General features: G+C 40.6%; 1 protein-coding gene across 2 annotated transcripts in view; it reads left to right on the forward strand.

The window, feature by feature from the left end:
- HS2ST1 (heparan sulfate 2-O-sulfotransferase 1) overlaps positions 1 to 16,787 on the forward strand; it is a 224,437-nt gene that overhangs the window by 915 nt on the left and 206,735 nt on the right. The gene's annotated exons all lie outside the window — the stretch shown is intronic.

The following is a 16,787-nucleotide window of genomic DNA, read 5'->3' on the forward strand; positions in this document are numbered from 1 at the left end:
AAAAGTCGAGAGAATCAGGAGCAGAATTGGGTTTGAAGTGAACGTAGGACGTATTAGTGGGCTGTGATGAAAGAACAGAAAAATGTTGGGGAGATACTTTGGAGAAACTCAAGATAGCCTTATTGTTGAATTTTCAGCAATATTCTGGTTTGTAAATTTGCATTTTAAAAAAATGATGGAGGCACTGATTAGGTAAATAAAAACACGTGAAGCTGTTTTAGCCTTGTGTTAACTATTTTAATGCATGCTCCTTCCCCTTAAAAAAAAAGGATTGGGAAACTACATTACTTGGGATAAAGAACCAAAAGGAAACTCTTAAAAAAAATGAAGATACATGTATAGAAATTCATAGGGACAGGACTTGTGATTTCATTAGTATAGGAAACTTTTGAATGTAGAAAATCCCTCGGCCACTGGAAGTCAGGACCTTCTCTGCAGCTTGGGGTCTTAGAGAGCTGCCTAGAACACTGAGACATTTTTAGTGACTGGATGTGCTAATTTTTTAAAAGTGGGGTTTGAATCCAAGGTCTTCCTGATTCTAGGCTTGCTTTGTATCCACCATGCCAAGCTGCCTATTAGGGTCTGTTTATTGTTATTATAGTACATTGAATGTTAGATTAGAGTGAAGAACTTTCTCATTTGAATTTAGTCATTTGCAAATAATAGGCCTTTAGTATTTGAATTGAATTAAGCTGACTCCAGTTTTGAAGTACATTTTGTAGAAAGCTACAGAAAGTTTTAAAGATCAATGTAATAGCAACGTTGAATACTAGAATGTACGAGTGACAAGAGGTGTACTTAGAAACTAGAGAAAGAGCTGAAACACATTTCTTTCTTTGTCCCCTGATTTCCTGTATATGAATGCAGTTGATGGGGACACTGACACCATTTAATTTGATTTCATCAGGATGTTGATCTAAATGACTATAAGAGGCTGAGAATCTCATGCCCAAAAGGCTGAGACTTTCTCATGCCCACTCACCCCTACGGGCGTCTCTTGGCGTACATGTTTTATCACTAATAAATTTTTCCTCTGGCTGAAAAAAAATAAATGACTATAAGAGAAAATATTTTCAATGTTTTGGTTTAAATCAGTTTAATCACCACCTAGGTTCAAAACCTCAGTGCAGTCCTCAACTCCTCACCCTTTTTTGTCTCAAATATGCAATACTCAGTTGCCACATCCTGGCTTTTCTACCTCCATATCTCACATCCATCTTCTCTGCCCTCACATACAACTGCTCCCCAGTTTAAGCCCTTGTCCCTCCTGCCTAACCTCTTGATTTGGTCTCCTTGCCTAAAGTTTCACCCCTCTCTAATTCATCCTCCACTTAGTTGCCAGGGTGACCTATGTCTTTCTCCTCAATAAATGCCAGAAGTTGCAATTCCCTATTACCAGTGGGTCAGATATAAACTCCTTTGACATTTCAAGTCCTTCACAACGTGGTCCTGCCTACCTTTTCATCAGTGTTACTCTTCATACCCACTTTGGTTCAGCCAAACTGGCTTAGAGAAGTATGGAGGGGGTATATTCCAAGAGTGAGGAACAGCGAGAAGACAGATAGGAGATAAAATGTTGCATGTGAGGTGTGAGTAATTTTGCTTCTTTTTTATCCATTAGGATGGCCCCATCTGCTTCAATCAATGGACCTTTCCCTTCTTTTTCTTGCTTAGAACATGCCTGACCGTTTCCTTTAATACTTAGCTGAAATTGGGGTGCCTACGTGGCGCAGTGGATAGAGCTCAAGCCTTAAAGTCAGGAAGATCTGAGTTCAAATGTGGCCTCAAATACTTGACACTTACTAGCTGAGTGACCCTGGACAAGTTACTTAACCCCAATTGCCTCACCAATAAGAAAAAAGAAAAAAAAGACTTAGCTAAAACTACCCTCCCTCCCATCTTTCAGCTACTAATGCCAAGGTCCCCAAATTACCTTCTGTTTTGTACATGTACATATTTGTGCATCTTGTCTACCCTCCATAGATTGAAAACTTCTTGAGGGCAGCCACTATTTCAATTTTATCTTTCTATCCCTAGCACAGTGTCCATAGAAGGTACTTAATAAATGCTTGTTGATTGAATATCATTTTATCTTTATAGTTTATAGTTTTAGTGTAAAACTATATAGTTTTATTTTTATAGTTTATAGGAGGCAACTTGGCTTAGTTATGAGTGTTGGATTTCGAAGCATAATGGATTTGAGTTCTAATCCTGTGTCAGATGCTATCTGAGACTCTCCCAGTTAGTCAGCCTCTCTCAGCAGCAGCTACCTCATCTGTGTAATTGGGATCATAATGGCATCTACTTCAGGATTATTTTGAGGATCAAAAGAGATACGTGTTTTATAGATCTTAAAAGAGCTTCGCAAATGTACTCTATTACTATTAATTTGCCTCATTCAGCTTTAATGAACAAGAAGTATTTGCAAGGTTTACTTACGAATAATTAAAATAAGATGCTTAGTATGCCACATACAAACACTGCAAAGTTGAAGCCCTCCAAAGTGTTAATAAAACACAGTAGAAGAATAGTTACTCAACTTTTAATTTTTCCTTTCTTGCCTGAAGAAGGTAAGGTCTTTAATAACACTTGAGTTGAGTGTGGTTTCCAGAGTGGTTTTAAAGGTGGAAAAGACTAACTATAGTGACTTCCTGACTGCCATCCTTTGTGACTTACTATTTATCTGTAAAGTGGGTATGTTTGTTTTCCTTGGGTGTATGATACCGTCTTGTTGTTCAGGAAGTATTATGAAGCCACCATCATCTATGTGGAGATTTTTTTTTTTTAGAAAGAAAGTATATTCATCAGTCTCACCATGAGTAGTAGCCAGAGATGACAATGAATACTCTTCAGAAGTGCTGCAGTAGTGGACATGAGAGCCTTCAAGGATAAACTGAAGGATGTAATAATTTCAGCGTGCCATGGACATAGCTCAGAAAGCACATTACCTTTCAGCTTGTGTTTTTCTTGAAATCTTCAAATGCTTTAAGCTCTATTAAATTATTGTCCTTGAAGGGATCTGCAAATGTGGAACCTTGGGCCTTTTTTGAGCTGATATATTAGTTAATAGGCCTATTAATAGACCTATTAAAATTTTGTTTTCTACAAGTTTTTTTTTTAAATTATGTGGTGCCAGTAGTTAATGTGTCTGTGTTACAATAAGCATTAGACATTGCACTAGGAAAATCCAGCTCCTGGCATGAAAGGCTTAATGTAATGTCGTATAAGCTGAAAGAATTCTGTTAGTGAAGTATCTGCTTTTTTTTATGTATGTGTAATGGACATGATTCAGTTCCATGTTGAGAGCACTAAAATGTACAACTTGTCCAGACTAGAGAGCAGGAGTTCATGTTTTTCTCCAAGTCCAAAAATCACCTCCCTCTCAAAACTGACAAAGCCCTTTTTTCATTCTGACATAAGAAAAAACTCCATTGGAGAAATGCTTCCTTCTAAGAAACTTTGCCCATTTGATAAGAAGGGACATGGTGTGCTAGTCTCTGAATACGGTTTGATTTCAGATTGTGTTTCAGTTGCAAAGCCTAGCACGACAGTGTCAGGTGTCAAAATCGATCATGTCCACAGTTCCATTTTGGAAATTAATATGTTTGTGCTGTATAATCAGTAGTTAGTTTTTTCAAACAACATAATACTTGGGAGAATTAAAGAGTTGAAGGAAGCAGTTTGTTTTCTTTTGATTCCTGTAACTCTAGAACTGTAAGAGGCTTGTGAAAATGGTATTGTTAACACCTCTGAGCAAGGAGCCTTATAATAGGACCTCATGACGTGGAAAGGGTAGAGTGAAACCTTTGCTCTTTAGCTCTGAATACTATTCTGTTCATGGAGCCTAGAATTATATTAGTGTGTTTAGCAACTTGGCTATACTGTTCATCTCAAATAATTACTCCAGGTATCTGCAGTCTTCCTGTACTTTGAAAGTACTCTGTATGACACTAAGTCCAAGGATTTACTTTTGGCCCCATTAGTGAGTATCTGTTACTTAGGGCTTATCTTTCCATTTTATCAAAATCTTTTTGAATTCTCATTTTTGTCATCTAAGTACTAAAGCCCTTCTAGCTTTATTGCCCTCTCAAATTTGGTAAGCATGCCCTCTGTGTTTTCATCGAAGTAATGCACAAAACTGTTGATTAGAAAAGGGCAGAGGTCAGAACTTTAGGCGAGATAGAGCCCTCCCACCAGAATGGCAGGCCATTGATCACCAACCTTACTTGCTTTGATCCAACTTAGAATCCACAAAATTGAATTGGTAGCTCTTTTGTGCTTCATCATGATCATGTCCATACATTAAGAAAGATGGCTAGAATCCTTGCTGAAATACAAATAACCTGATGTTAAATGCCTCAGATCTCATTTGGAGAGGAATTGAAGTTAGTTTGGCATGACTTTTTTTTTTAACCCATATTGTCATTTTGCAATTACCTCTTCTTTTTCTAAGTGCTTAAAAACCGTGTTTTGTAATTATTTACAGAATCTTTTCAGAGAGCAACGTCAAGTTCGTCGGTCCATAGTTTTCCCTCATCTGACTTTTTGCTCTTGAAAATGGGGACTTTTGTCCATTTCCAGCTTCCTAGGACCAGTTCTATTCATCCTGGTTCCTTAAAGCAAAGGTGTCAGACACGCCCCAGTGAACCAGATTAAAGTGTAGTTGGGAAGTACTTAATGAAATAAAAATACAAAGAACATAATGTTAGTACGTGATTTTCTAAGTTGCCCCCCTCCCCCAATCCTTTATGTACTAGTGGGCCTGTTTCTATTTGAGATTGACTCATGGCCTTAAAGATTATAGTTAGTCAGTTCTATTGAAAAGGCTTTTTATAACCAGCCCTCCCTCCTAGGCCACCCCCCCACTCATCCCTCATCAAAATGCCTGACATAATGAGCACTTAATATAATCATTTGTTAAATGTGACATGTACCACATTTTCTTTGAAGATACAAAGAGAGGCCAAAAAACTCCTTGCCCTAAGGAGCTTACATGGAGGGGACAGCATAGAGTGATAAATAACCAAGTATGCTCATTTCTTCCAGCTTCACTCCTCCCTCTGGAACTTATCTCCTCTCTAGCAGCCTTCACACTCTAGAGAGGCCTCTGCCGCCATGGCATCTTCCTTTGATTGGTGACTTCCTGCTCCAAACCACCATTTCTATAAGTTCCTAGGCTTTTCATACTTACTTTTCCCCCATGACTCTCCAGACTTTTCCACTGTTTCCTATCCCCCAGTTGGAGTTATATGTTGTTTTTCCCCAAGTAGATCGTATATGTCTTGAGAGTAGGGACTCTCTCTCTTTCTCTTTTGTATCTGTATTAGTACATTGCCTGATAATTGACACATAGTACTTAATAAATGCTTCATCTGTCTATTTGTGGGATGTGTATGGAGGGAATGGGAGCTCATCCAAGAGGGAAGGCACTAAGCAGTAGCAGGGGAGGTTGGGAAAGGCCCACCACAGAAGATGGAGCTGGGTTTTGAAGGAAGCCAGAGGAGTTAGGAGGGAGAGGCATGGTGGATACCCAAAGCAAAGAACTGGGAAATGGAGTGTCCTGTGTGAGGATCAGTTAATAAGCCCATAGAGTATCTGAGTTGTAGAGTGTGTGAACTAGTGTAAAATGTAAAAAGGCTAGAAAGGTAGGAGAGAGTCTGTGTATGAAGAGTCTTAAATGCCAACAGGGGCTTTCTTACTTGATCCTGGAGGGCCGAGGTATAGGTAGCCATCAGTGCTTATTTTTTGAATGGGGGGCTGACATGATCAGACCTTTTCTTTGGGAAGATCTCTGGGAGCTGAATGGAGGATGGAAAAGGGAGGGGGAGAGTCTCGAGACAGGATGTCCCATTAGAAGGCCGTTGTTGCTGTTGGTGCTTTGTTTTTGAAGAGGACCAATGATATTACCAGTGGTTTCTTGACTCATTTGTGAATTGGATTTAAGTCGGGGCAGAGCTGTGCAAAGTCACCAGCCTCACACACTCTTCCAGAATCATTGAAATCCAGTGGCAAGACAAAAGTCAGGATGATGGCGATGGCTCAGGATGCAGTGGATGACGCTGGTGTCTTTGATATCTGACCAAGCTCTAAGCACTTCAGCTGCCTTCATGGCCATTGGAACAAATTGTTCATCTGCCCATTCTCCTGGGTAAAGTCTTCATGGACTTGGAGTAGTCACCTCCCTAACTTTAAGACCCCTCAGTTACCCTCAACCTGGCTTAGCCATTTACTGAGACAGTTTTACTGGGGTGTGGCTGCTCCAAATGCTACATCTTCTTGAAACCACAGGTGAGAGTTGAGTACCAAGTGGACACCAAAGGTGGATAAACATCCCTGAAAAGGGCTTGGCGAGTCCTCATGCCAGAAGTGCTAGTCTTCCTTGAACACCCCATACATCCCAAGATTATAGGCAAGAAGTGATGGGGGCCTTGTATTAAGGTGGTTATTTTGTGAGCCAAGAGAATGGGATGTAAAAGGGAGATATTGTGAAGGTCAAAATGAGATTGGACAACATATGAGTGCTAGTGAAGAGTTGAGGATGCACCTAGGTTGCAAGCCTTGGTGACTGGGAGGATTATGGGAAGTTGGGAAGGGGGAGAGCTTGGAGGGAAAGGTGAGTTCTGTTTTGGACTTGTTGAGTTTGAAAGGCCTAGAGAATATCCAATTTAAGCTGTTTGAGAGACAGTTGATAATGTGAAACCTGGAGGTCTAAAGAGAGATTTGGGCTAGATAAATAGATCTGAAAATCATCTACATAGAGATGGTAAATAAACCAATGGGAACTGATGAGACTACCACATAAGGTAGTGTGGAGAGAAAAGAGGGAAAAAGAGGTCAGAGCCTTTGGAGACATCCATGATTTGTGGGCATGACATCGATGAAGATACAGCAAAGGAGACTTAGGAGGAGTGGTCAGACAGGTAGGAGGAGAAAAATCATGAGAGGATACTGTCATGAAAACCTAGAGGGGTGAAAGTATTTATGAAGATGTGATGATCAACAGTGTCTGTCTGAGTCTGATGAGAAGTCAAGAAGATTGAGGATTGAGAAAAGACTTCTAGACTAATTCATTTGCCAAGTTTGTGCCCAACACCAGGGGCAAAAAGAAAAATATATACAAAATAAATCAAAAAATTTGGGGGATGTGAGTGATAATAATAATAAAAATGGTAACTTAATAATAAAAATGCCATTTTACCTAGCTCTTTAAGGTTTGCAAGAGCTTTACATATGCTGTCTCATTTGGGGCCTGGAGCCTCGGATTCCTAGAATCGGAAGTGAAGTATTCCAGGCTAAGGAGTAGGAGTGGGGGGGGGGACCTGACTGACAGACAGAAAGACACAAACAAAGAGACAGAGAGAGTGTGTGAGTTTGTGTGTGGGTGTTTGGAGGAGATTGAGGAGGGGATGGATAGCTTTTGTTAAGACACTGAAGTAGTAAGTCTATTTGATTGGAATGTAGATTATGTGAGGGGGAAGTAAAGTGGAAGGAGGGAGAGAAAAAGGGAGGGAGGAAGAAAGGAAACAAACAAGCATTTGTTAAGTGCCTAAAGTTAGGAAGAGGGCTAGGGTTTTTTGGAGGGGAGGGAGTTTGAAATGCATATGAGACTTAAAAGTGGAGATGTCTAGCAGGGTACTTTGGTGATGCAGGTCTGGAACTCAGGAGGAAGAATGAGGAATGTATATGTAAGGGTATCCAGATGATGCAGTGGATAGAGCATCCAGCCTGGAGTAGGAAGTCCTGAGTTCAAATCCAGCCACAGACACTTACTAGTGTGTGACCCTGGACAAGTCACTTAACCCTGTTTGCCTCACTTTCCTGATCTGTAAAACAAGCTGGAGAAGGAAATGGCAATCCACTGTAGTGGATTTGCCAAGAAAATCCCAAGTGGGGGCATCAAGAGTTGGACATGACTGAACAGCCACCACCACAACATGTGACTTGTGAGTTATCTGCCAAGATATGGCAGTTGAACCAGCCCCTGGTCAGTGATGAGGCCATGGGGAGTATGGAGTGAGAACATAAAAGGTCTCAGGACTAAACCTGTAGACTGATAAGAGAACCAGGAGAAGGCAGTGCCGTGAAGACCCAAGGAGGAAAGACTGTCTAGGAGGAAGAGATGGTCAGCCATGTGAAATGCTGTAGGGAGGTCAAGGAAGGGTGGCAGCCGACAACAGGGCATTAGGTTTGGCAAAAGGGATCCTTGGTAACTGTGTAGACCGTCGTTTCACTCGAGTGGTGCAGTAGGAAGGCAGATTTCAAGGGTTTGAGAAGTGAAAGGGAGGATGGTGTGCTTCGGGATCACATCTGGGAGTTCTTTTAAAACCTTGGAATGACTGTTCCCCCTCCTGGTCTGCAGACCTGAGCTGATTCTGAGCAAGCACATGCTCTTGTTTCTTCATCTGCCCTCTTCCCTTCCCTCTGAGCCTTGTTTGTTCTGCCCCTTTGAAGTGAATTTGCCTTGATAAAGAATGTGAACTATGCAGGAGGTGAGTAGTTTCGCTTCCTTGTCATCTGCTAGCATCACCTCATCTGCTTCAGTTGATGGAGCTTTCCCTGCTTGGTTTTTGTTGCTCAGAACATGCATAAAAAGTTTGTTTTTAAATCATCCTTACTATTTTTGGAAGTTTTTCTTTTGAGCTTTAACCTTCTTGACACAATTCTTCGAGGTTTGTGCTGCAACCTAGGTGTGTCTTGCTCAACTCTTCACTCACTCTCGCCCCCACATCCAGTCTCCTGTTGGGGAGCCCTGTCGATTTTTTACCGTTCTCATCTCTCTCACATACACCCCCTTCTTTCCTCTGCCACTGCCACCACCCCAGGGCAGACCCTCCTCGCCCCCTGTGCAGACTATTTCAGGAGCCTTCTGGTCATTCTCTTTGCCTTGAGTCTTTCCACTCCAGTTTGTTCCCTACTCAGCTGTCAAATTAATTTTCCCAGGAGTACAAATCTGAGCATGCCTTCCCCCCATGTCCCAAACATGAGTGATGCCTTATCACCTTCAGTAACAAATATGAAAATCCTGTTTGGTGTTGAAAGCCCTTTACAGCCTGGCCTCCTCCTTCCTTTCCAGCACTCTTACACCTTCCTGTCCACCCAGGAACACTGGTCTCCTCGCAGCAGCATTGGTGCGCCGTCTCTATGCCGTGGACATTTTCTCTCACTGTCTTCCTGCCTGGAATCTTCTTCGTTTTGTCTTCTGGCTTCTTTCCAAATCCCAGCTCATAGTCCCTCCTACAGGGAGCCTTTGCTGGTCGCCCTTCATGTTAACGCCTTACTCTATTAATGATCTCTGACTTGTCCCATCTGTATCTTGTTTTCTGTCAAGTTGCCAGCATGTTGTCTCCCCCATTCGTGAGCTCCTTGATGCTCTTTTGCCTGTCTTTTGTATCCCCAGTGCACAGTAGGCACTTAATAAATCCTTAATAAATATATTTTTAGTTTTCAGTGTTCACTTCTACAGGATTTTAAGTTCCAAATTTTCTCCTCATCTCTCCTCTGCCCCCACCCCATGAAGGCGTGCACTCTGATTACCCCTTCTCCCAGTTTGCCCTCCCTTCTGTCACCTCCCCCTTCTTTTATCCCCTTCCCCTTCTGTTTTCCTGTAGGGCAGGATAAATTTCTATATCCCATTGCCTGTATGTTTTATTTCCCAGTTGCATATAAAACAATTTTTAACATGTGTTTTTAAAAAATTTGAGACTTTTCTATTTTGTTAGAATATGTATTTAATTTATCTAATGAGAAATGGAATGCCTTGACAGGAAGTCAAAGTGAATAACCATTTAAGTTGAACTCTGACCCATAATAAAGCAACTCAGAATTTTTTATGAAAAATAATTTTTTTTCCCTCCAATCATGTAAGCAAGCCTACTGCAAATGTGTACTTCTGGAAAAGTACAATGAGATCTGCTTAGACTACCTACCTGCCTGAATTTTTTTAGCAACAATTTTACTTCCTAAGGAAGCCTTATACATTTAAATCTTTGGTGTTTGGTGACCAGCATCTTGACAACAGACATTTTGTATTGTACGTTATATTATAAGATATATTTTTTGAAAGGGCAGTCTTATGGAATGGATGGTGGCAGCAGTTTTGCTCATCAGATTCTTCACTAACCTGGGGACTCTTGGAGGGTCTTATTGCTGGTAACTTAACCTGTAGAGTTGGGTTCTTAGCTTTTCTGTAGTGGCAGCTTCTAATTATCTATAGGAGAGCACTGCTTTTTTCCCTTTGTGGTCAGCAGTGGGGCCCAGAGCATCTTGGGAGACCCAAAAAATGACCACAAGAGAGCAATTCAGTTGAATCTTTTTTGGATCCATGTTAGTAGACCTTGGGATACATGGATTTGTGCTGTCTGAAGCTGTCCAAAAATGAACCACGTTAGAGTATCAGCTGTTGAGGGATGGGAGCATTGCAGGGACTCTGAGTTGTTGGTGGGGAGTGGATTAGTCCTTGCTAGTGAATCAAAGACACTTGTAGGTGTAAAAGTCCTAAGAGCAGTCAGCTGTGGGTTAATTGGGCCCAATCCCAGGATGCCTTCACAGTCACTGCCTTGGACCCCATGATAGCTCTTAGACACTAAGAAGAATGTGAATTATAATGCATCTCTTTTTTAGCACTCCCTGCCAGAAAGGCCACTTTCTTAGTAGGCCCGCCGGTAGCCTTTTTGAGCAATGGTTCAGCATGTTCTTATTCTCTGCCAGTAGCAGTGGTAATCCATACAAGGAGGGAGCTAGCTGTTCATGAATGTGCCAGATTAGTATGAAGGACCCAAGAGAGCAACTTGATTCATGGGTAATGATTGAGAATGTCTTTGAGGATATTGCTGGGAAAGGGATCTTTATTTTTATTTTAGAAGCTATCCTTAACTCACTGTTTTTGTGCGGTTCTAATCTTTTCCCCCTTTAAAAAGACTGCTTTTCAAATATGGTAGTTTTCTGTTACTATTTATTTCTGGCAGTAAAGTAGGGCGTTGAGACTAGATTTCTGTTTATTCAGACTTACATTTGAAAGATTCAGATTCTAGGAGTGAAACATTAGCTTTACTTGTTTACCGTGCTTAATAGAGGTTCCAAGTTTTCAGTAATTCAATTTATGTAAATACTACAATCTAATCCCAGGATTATCCTTACATTTTACAGATACATGATGAAAACACACTACTTAATAGTGTCTATTTGTAAGTAGGAAATATGATTTAAATCTTTTCCACTGGAAAATATGAAAAGATTTACTATGGTCCCTTTACTTTGCTACTCTGGTAAATCTGTTTTCAACTCTAAAATATATTTAATGTTACTCTGAGAATATTAGGAAGCTTTAGTTTTGCATATTTGGCTTTTTAAAAATAGAAATAATGTAGAAATGAGTTTTTATATTTGACACAATTATGTCTGTTTTGTACATTAAAAGTATATCCTTAGAGACAATTGCAACTACAGGGTTTTTTTTGTTCCATTAGCTTTTGTTTTTGGAGTTTGGGGAATAATAACACAAAAGTCCCAATTTCATATAGGATATTGCTTTGCTGGAGTGTCCTGTTAGCCAAGAGAGTTGACTTGATGTGAATGTGGAATTTTTTCACATAGAGTTCCCCTTTGATTTTGGAGATATCTCCTGTTTCTAGATTAGGATTTCTGCCTGTTTTCTGCCACATTTCTACCTGATATCTGCACTGAAAGTGATTTTAGACTCTGCACTTTCCTGTTTCAAGCATGATCATTTCATTATTTTGATAAGAACTGACCTGTTGACTTCTTATCACATTCCCCATGGAAGTTCTTCCAAATTTTCAATTTTCTCCTAAAACTCTGGTTCTAACCTCATTTTCATCTCTCTCAGTAGATGATTTTTTTTCTCTTTACTGAGAAAATTGAGGCCATCTATGTGAGAGTTTTTTCGTTTTTCCCTTTTCCAATCCTTTGAAATTCTCAAGATCCTCCCCCTCTAAGGTAGGAGTCCTTTCTTCATATGTTCTATCCCATTCTCTTCTGCTCCCTCACCTGCCAAAACAACATCAGCAGCAGCATTATTGTCATCATCAACAACACCACTTTTCTCTAACTGCAGTCATCCTCTTTCCCCCTCCCTCCCTCCAGTGTCTCATCAATCTCCTCTGTTTCTCTTTCCCTCTGCCTACAAATATGTTCAGGTTTTCTCTGTTCTCAAATGAACAGACAGAAACGAAAACAAACCTTCTCTTGATCCTTATCTGATTTCATCTTCTCTTTCTTCCCTTTTACTGCCAAACTTCTAGAAAGAGTGTTTTATTTTATACTCACCACCAACACGTCCTCATCCTCTGTAATTTGGCTTCCATCCCTCCAGCATTGCCGAAGTCTCCCTCTCCATGGTCATCATTGACTTTTTCCCACTTCCAGACTGTCTTCTCGGTGGTCATCTGCCTTGATGTTGCTGCAGCATTTGATTCTGTTAGCCCTCCTTGATATTGTCTGCTTCCTGGGTTTCTGTGACTCTCCTGGCCCTTGTCCTGCCTGTGTGGCTAGTCCTTCTTTTCCATTCTTCTTTGACCTCTTGCTAAGTGTGAGTACTTCCCAAGGCTGTGTCTTGGGCCACATTCCCTTTTCTCTTTGCACTCTCTCCTCTAGGAATCTCGAGTATTAGTCTATGAGCCTGTATTTCAGCTGTGATTTGTCAGTACCATCTCTCATAGAAGGTGGGGTCACAGAATAAATAGGTAGCTAGAGTGCATCCAGTAAGAACTAATATTGCACAAAAATTGGTTGCAGAGCTTTTTGAGATAGCAACTACTTGGAAACAAAGTAGATGCCCATCGAATGGGAGAATGGCTAAACAAATTGTGGAACATAGCTGTAAAGGAATATTACCATGCTACATAAGAAAGGATGAGTGTGGTGAACATAAAGAAGCCTAGAAGAATCTATATGAACTGATGAAGAGCAAAGTAAGCAGAACTAAAAAAAACAATATACACAATGAGCATAGCAGTGTGAATGGAAAGAACACTCTGCCTCTCCCCAAATCAAAAGTAAATGTTGCAGTGTTATTAAGAATGAGTGTAGCTGGGAAGAAGAGACTTCCCAACTCCTTGCAGAGATGGGAAGTCCTTGCACATTGCACATGTTTTTAGACTTTTCAATGTATTGATCAGTTAGGTTGATTACTCCCCTTTTTCTTTTGTCTTTATAAATATTTGCTATATGGAACAACTCTTTTAGAGGGGGAGGGGAATAGATACTGCTGGAAACCGTGGTGATGTAAAAACAAAAGACAGCAATAAAAACTTGTATTTTAAAATCATGCATCTGAGAAGCTTTAATGTCTACCAACATGAAGTTGCAGTCATGAAAGAATTTAAAACTCCCAGGCTCACTTCTCAGAGGCCGCACAAAGATATTAAACCCTTTTTCCTGTTGTTCACGGAGGCATCATTCCATCTTCACTCTTCCTCTACCATCTCTTTGTCCTTCCTTCAAAATCTGGATCCCTGAAGACCTTTGCCACAATCCCTCTTTGCCACACAGGTGTAATAATAAGCCCTAAGATCACCATGAGGGCAATTAGGTGGTGCAGTAGAGAGAGCTCACGGTCTAAAGTCAGGAAGACCTGAGTTCAAGTCAGTCCTCAGACACTCATTCGCTGGGGCAAGTCATTTAACCCTGTTTGTCTCAGTTTCCTCATCTGTTAAATGAGCCAGAGAAGGGAATGGCAAACCACTCCAGTGTCTTTGCCAAGAAAACCCCACATGGTGTCACGAACAGTCAGACACGACTGAAACAGCTCAACAACAGAAGAGGTCACTGACACGTTTGCTAGTGAGCCCTTCTGCATTTCAAGTTGCCTTGATATCTTAGGAGTATTATGTCTTTCTTCATTCACTCTGCTCTCTTCAGAGAGTCTCAGTTCTGGTCAACTCGTTAAATCCAGTAAACGTTTATTAAGCATCTACAGTCATTGTTAGGTGCTGAGGATACAAGGACAAAAGGAAAACATAGTTCCTGTCCTCAGGAAAATAATATTTTTGGGAGGCCAGAGATTATAAAAAGATAAGGGTGTATGTGAAAATTTGTGTGTCAAGAGGGTGCAGGTGTTAACAACCAGGCTTCTGGTAGGAGATGGCACATAAGACCAAGCCTTCACAGAAGGTGGGGGAGGGGGCCGGGGAACAGCTAGGTGGTGCAGTAAATAGAGCACCTGCCCTGGAGTCAGGAGGACCTGAGTTCAAATCCAGCCTCAGACATCTAACACTTAACAGTGTGTGACCCTGGGCAAGTCACTTAACCCCAAATGTGTCACAACAAATTAAAAAAAAAAGACAGAGAGGGACTGGAAGAGGTGGTGGTAAGGAGGGAATGCATTCCAAGCACGGGTTGCACCTTATATAATGGTGGTGGGAGATGGATGGAGAGTTTGAAGAATGTTAGATGGGGCCAGTTCGTTTTCATAAAGGGGAATAAGGTGCATTAAACCTGGAAAAGGTATTTAGTCCTTAGGATGTTGCAACATTCTCTACCCAGCAAGAGTTTGGAAATAAAAACAACAAAAACCAGTATACATCTTTCCTCATGCCTCCAAATAGGTCATCAGACCTTGCATCTTTGGAACTGAGCTGCTTCTCATCCCTGCCACATGAACCAAACGGGTTCTTGATCCCTCTAGCTACTAGTATCTTTCTCCCCAAATTACCTTGTATTTATTCTGTAGCTATTATTACAGATACATGTCTCCCCTGATGGAATGTAAATGTCTTCAGGCCAGAGACAGTTTCATTTCTGTTTTTGTCTGCATGGTGTCTGGCACATAAACTCTTAATAAAAGCTTGTTGATCGACTGATTTGCCAGTTTTGCTCAGAGGCCACTGTAACATGAACATGTTACTTCATTATTGCCTAGTTAAAAATGACTCTCAAATTAGTGTCAGTGAAAAAAGTTAGGCTTAGAGGAAGGACTGAATTCAGTCCCAGTTTTGTTGCTGTCTGTGTGAGTTTGCAAGACGTTTCACGTCTCTGTCTCATTTCCTCACCTGTAAAATGAGGGGGCTTGATTAGATGATCGCTATAACCCATTCTAGCTATAAATCCATGATCCTATGTCCTCTGCTCTATGTTTCTGTTCCATCTATTGGGATATGTCAATGATGCTTTAAACTCGGCACACTGAAAACTGAATTTATAACTTGATGAAGTCTTCTTCCCTGTCTGATTTCCCTCTTTCATTGGGTCATTAACTAAATGATGATGACGTCTTGAAAACTGGTAGTCATCATCATTCATTCACTCTTCTCTTGGGCCCACATCTATGACTTGTTAAGTCCTGTGGATTTGTATGTTATCATCCATTCCTAAAACACTATTGTTGCGTCTTCTCTTCTTCCTGTCTTTCCCTGATGGCCTCGATCAAGTGCCTTTTCTTCTTTGAAGCCTTCCCGGATTCCTCCAGCTGCCTGGGCCAGCTGGAAAAAGTCTACTGCTCCTCAGGTTTCTATTGAAGATCTACTTCATAATAGCCACTTGTGCATATGTCTCATTTCAACTTCCCTGTTCCTACCTACAAACCTGAATTGTACCCTTCTGGAAGCCAACAGCCTTGCTGTTCTTCACTTTTGTATACCAAGTACATATGCAACACATGCACATAGTAGGCACTTAATGGATGTTTGAATTTATATTAATTAATCTCAATAATTATTCTCTATTTCACACATTTTTTATTCTGTATATTATTTCACTATACATTTCACATATATATGTATATTTTACTACTACTTGGTTTATTGTATCTATTTCCTGTTAATAAATTGGCAGGCAAGTACAGACTTCCAATAGCTTATTAACAAGTAAGTTCACAACAAAATGTACTCAGAAAATGAAACGTTGGTGGAGATCCAGCACCTCAAGGAGTGTGAGGGAGCGTCTGCCTAATGATTTGTGCCCTGAGCTTTTCTACAAAGGCCAAAACTTAAACTGTTCTCACTGGAATCCCTGCATGTGTATTTGTTCTGGGAGAACAGTATTAACAGTAGTGTTGCTGTCACTGCTTACAAGTGCTAAGTACCTGAAGCCAATATTGTCCCCATCTTCTCCAGCTGATTCAGTCATTCATTCAACAGATGCTAAGGCTGTCTTGAGAATTTTCATTCTCAGAGAGAAAGTTGTGTGGCAAAAAGTTTTGGAGAAGGACTTGAGTTGAATAAGGAGGTGAAGGAAATTGTGAAGGTGATTTGGAGGGCTTTGGACCTGTGATGAAAGACGGAGCTTGAATTTGGGGAGGAAAAATTGGAGAGAACTTGAGAAATTGAAATCGAGGGAGAAACAACTCTAGCTGAAGGAGGGTAAAGATTCAATCCAAGGCAGAAAAGGAGATGAGGGAAAAGATTCTGATGAGGATATGGTTGTTGGTAACTAATAAGAATGGGAGAGTAAGACAAATTGGTAAAGCAAATCAAAGGCTAGTATGAAAAGAGAAAAGAAGTTGGATGTGAGTAAGAGGTATTAAAAGTGAATTAAAGGTGTTCAGGGGCTTAGAGGATGAGAGATAAACATAAGCAGTTTGAAATTCGAGGCTGAGAAGCTCAAGCTATATGTAGAGCAAGAACATTGTGTAATCGCAGTCAGTCCTCAACTTTTGTGGGGATAATGTTCCTAGAAACTAGTGTGGAAAGTCAAAAACACAAATGTTTTTATGTCAGATCTGTGGGGAATAGGGAGTTAGGTTCCCACAATCACCAGAAACTGTAATCTTTCTCTAGAGATTGCCGAAAATACACTTTTCTGCCTACAGTTTTTTTTTTTTTTTTTGGTGA

Source organism: Phascolarctos cinereus, unplaced genomic scaffold (genome assembly GCF_003287225.1).
Source record: "Phascolarctos cinereus isolate Bilbo 61053 unplaced genomic scaffold, phaCin_HiC Scaffold_5;HRSCAF=322, whole genome shotgun sequence".
NCBI classification, from domain to species: domain Eukaryota; kingdom Metazoa; phylum Chordata; class Mammalia; order Diprotodontia; family Phascolarctidae; genus Phascolarctos; species Phascolarctos cinereus.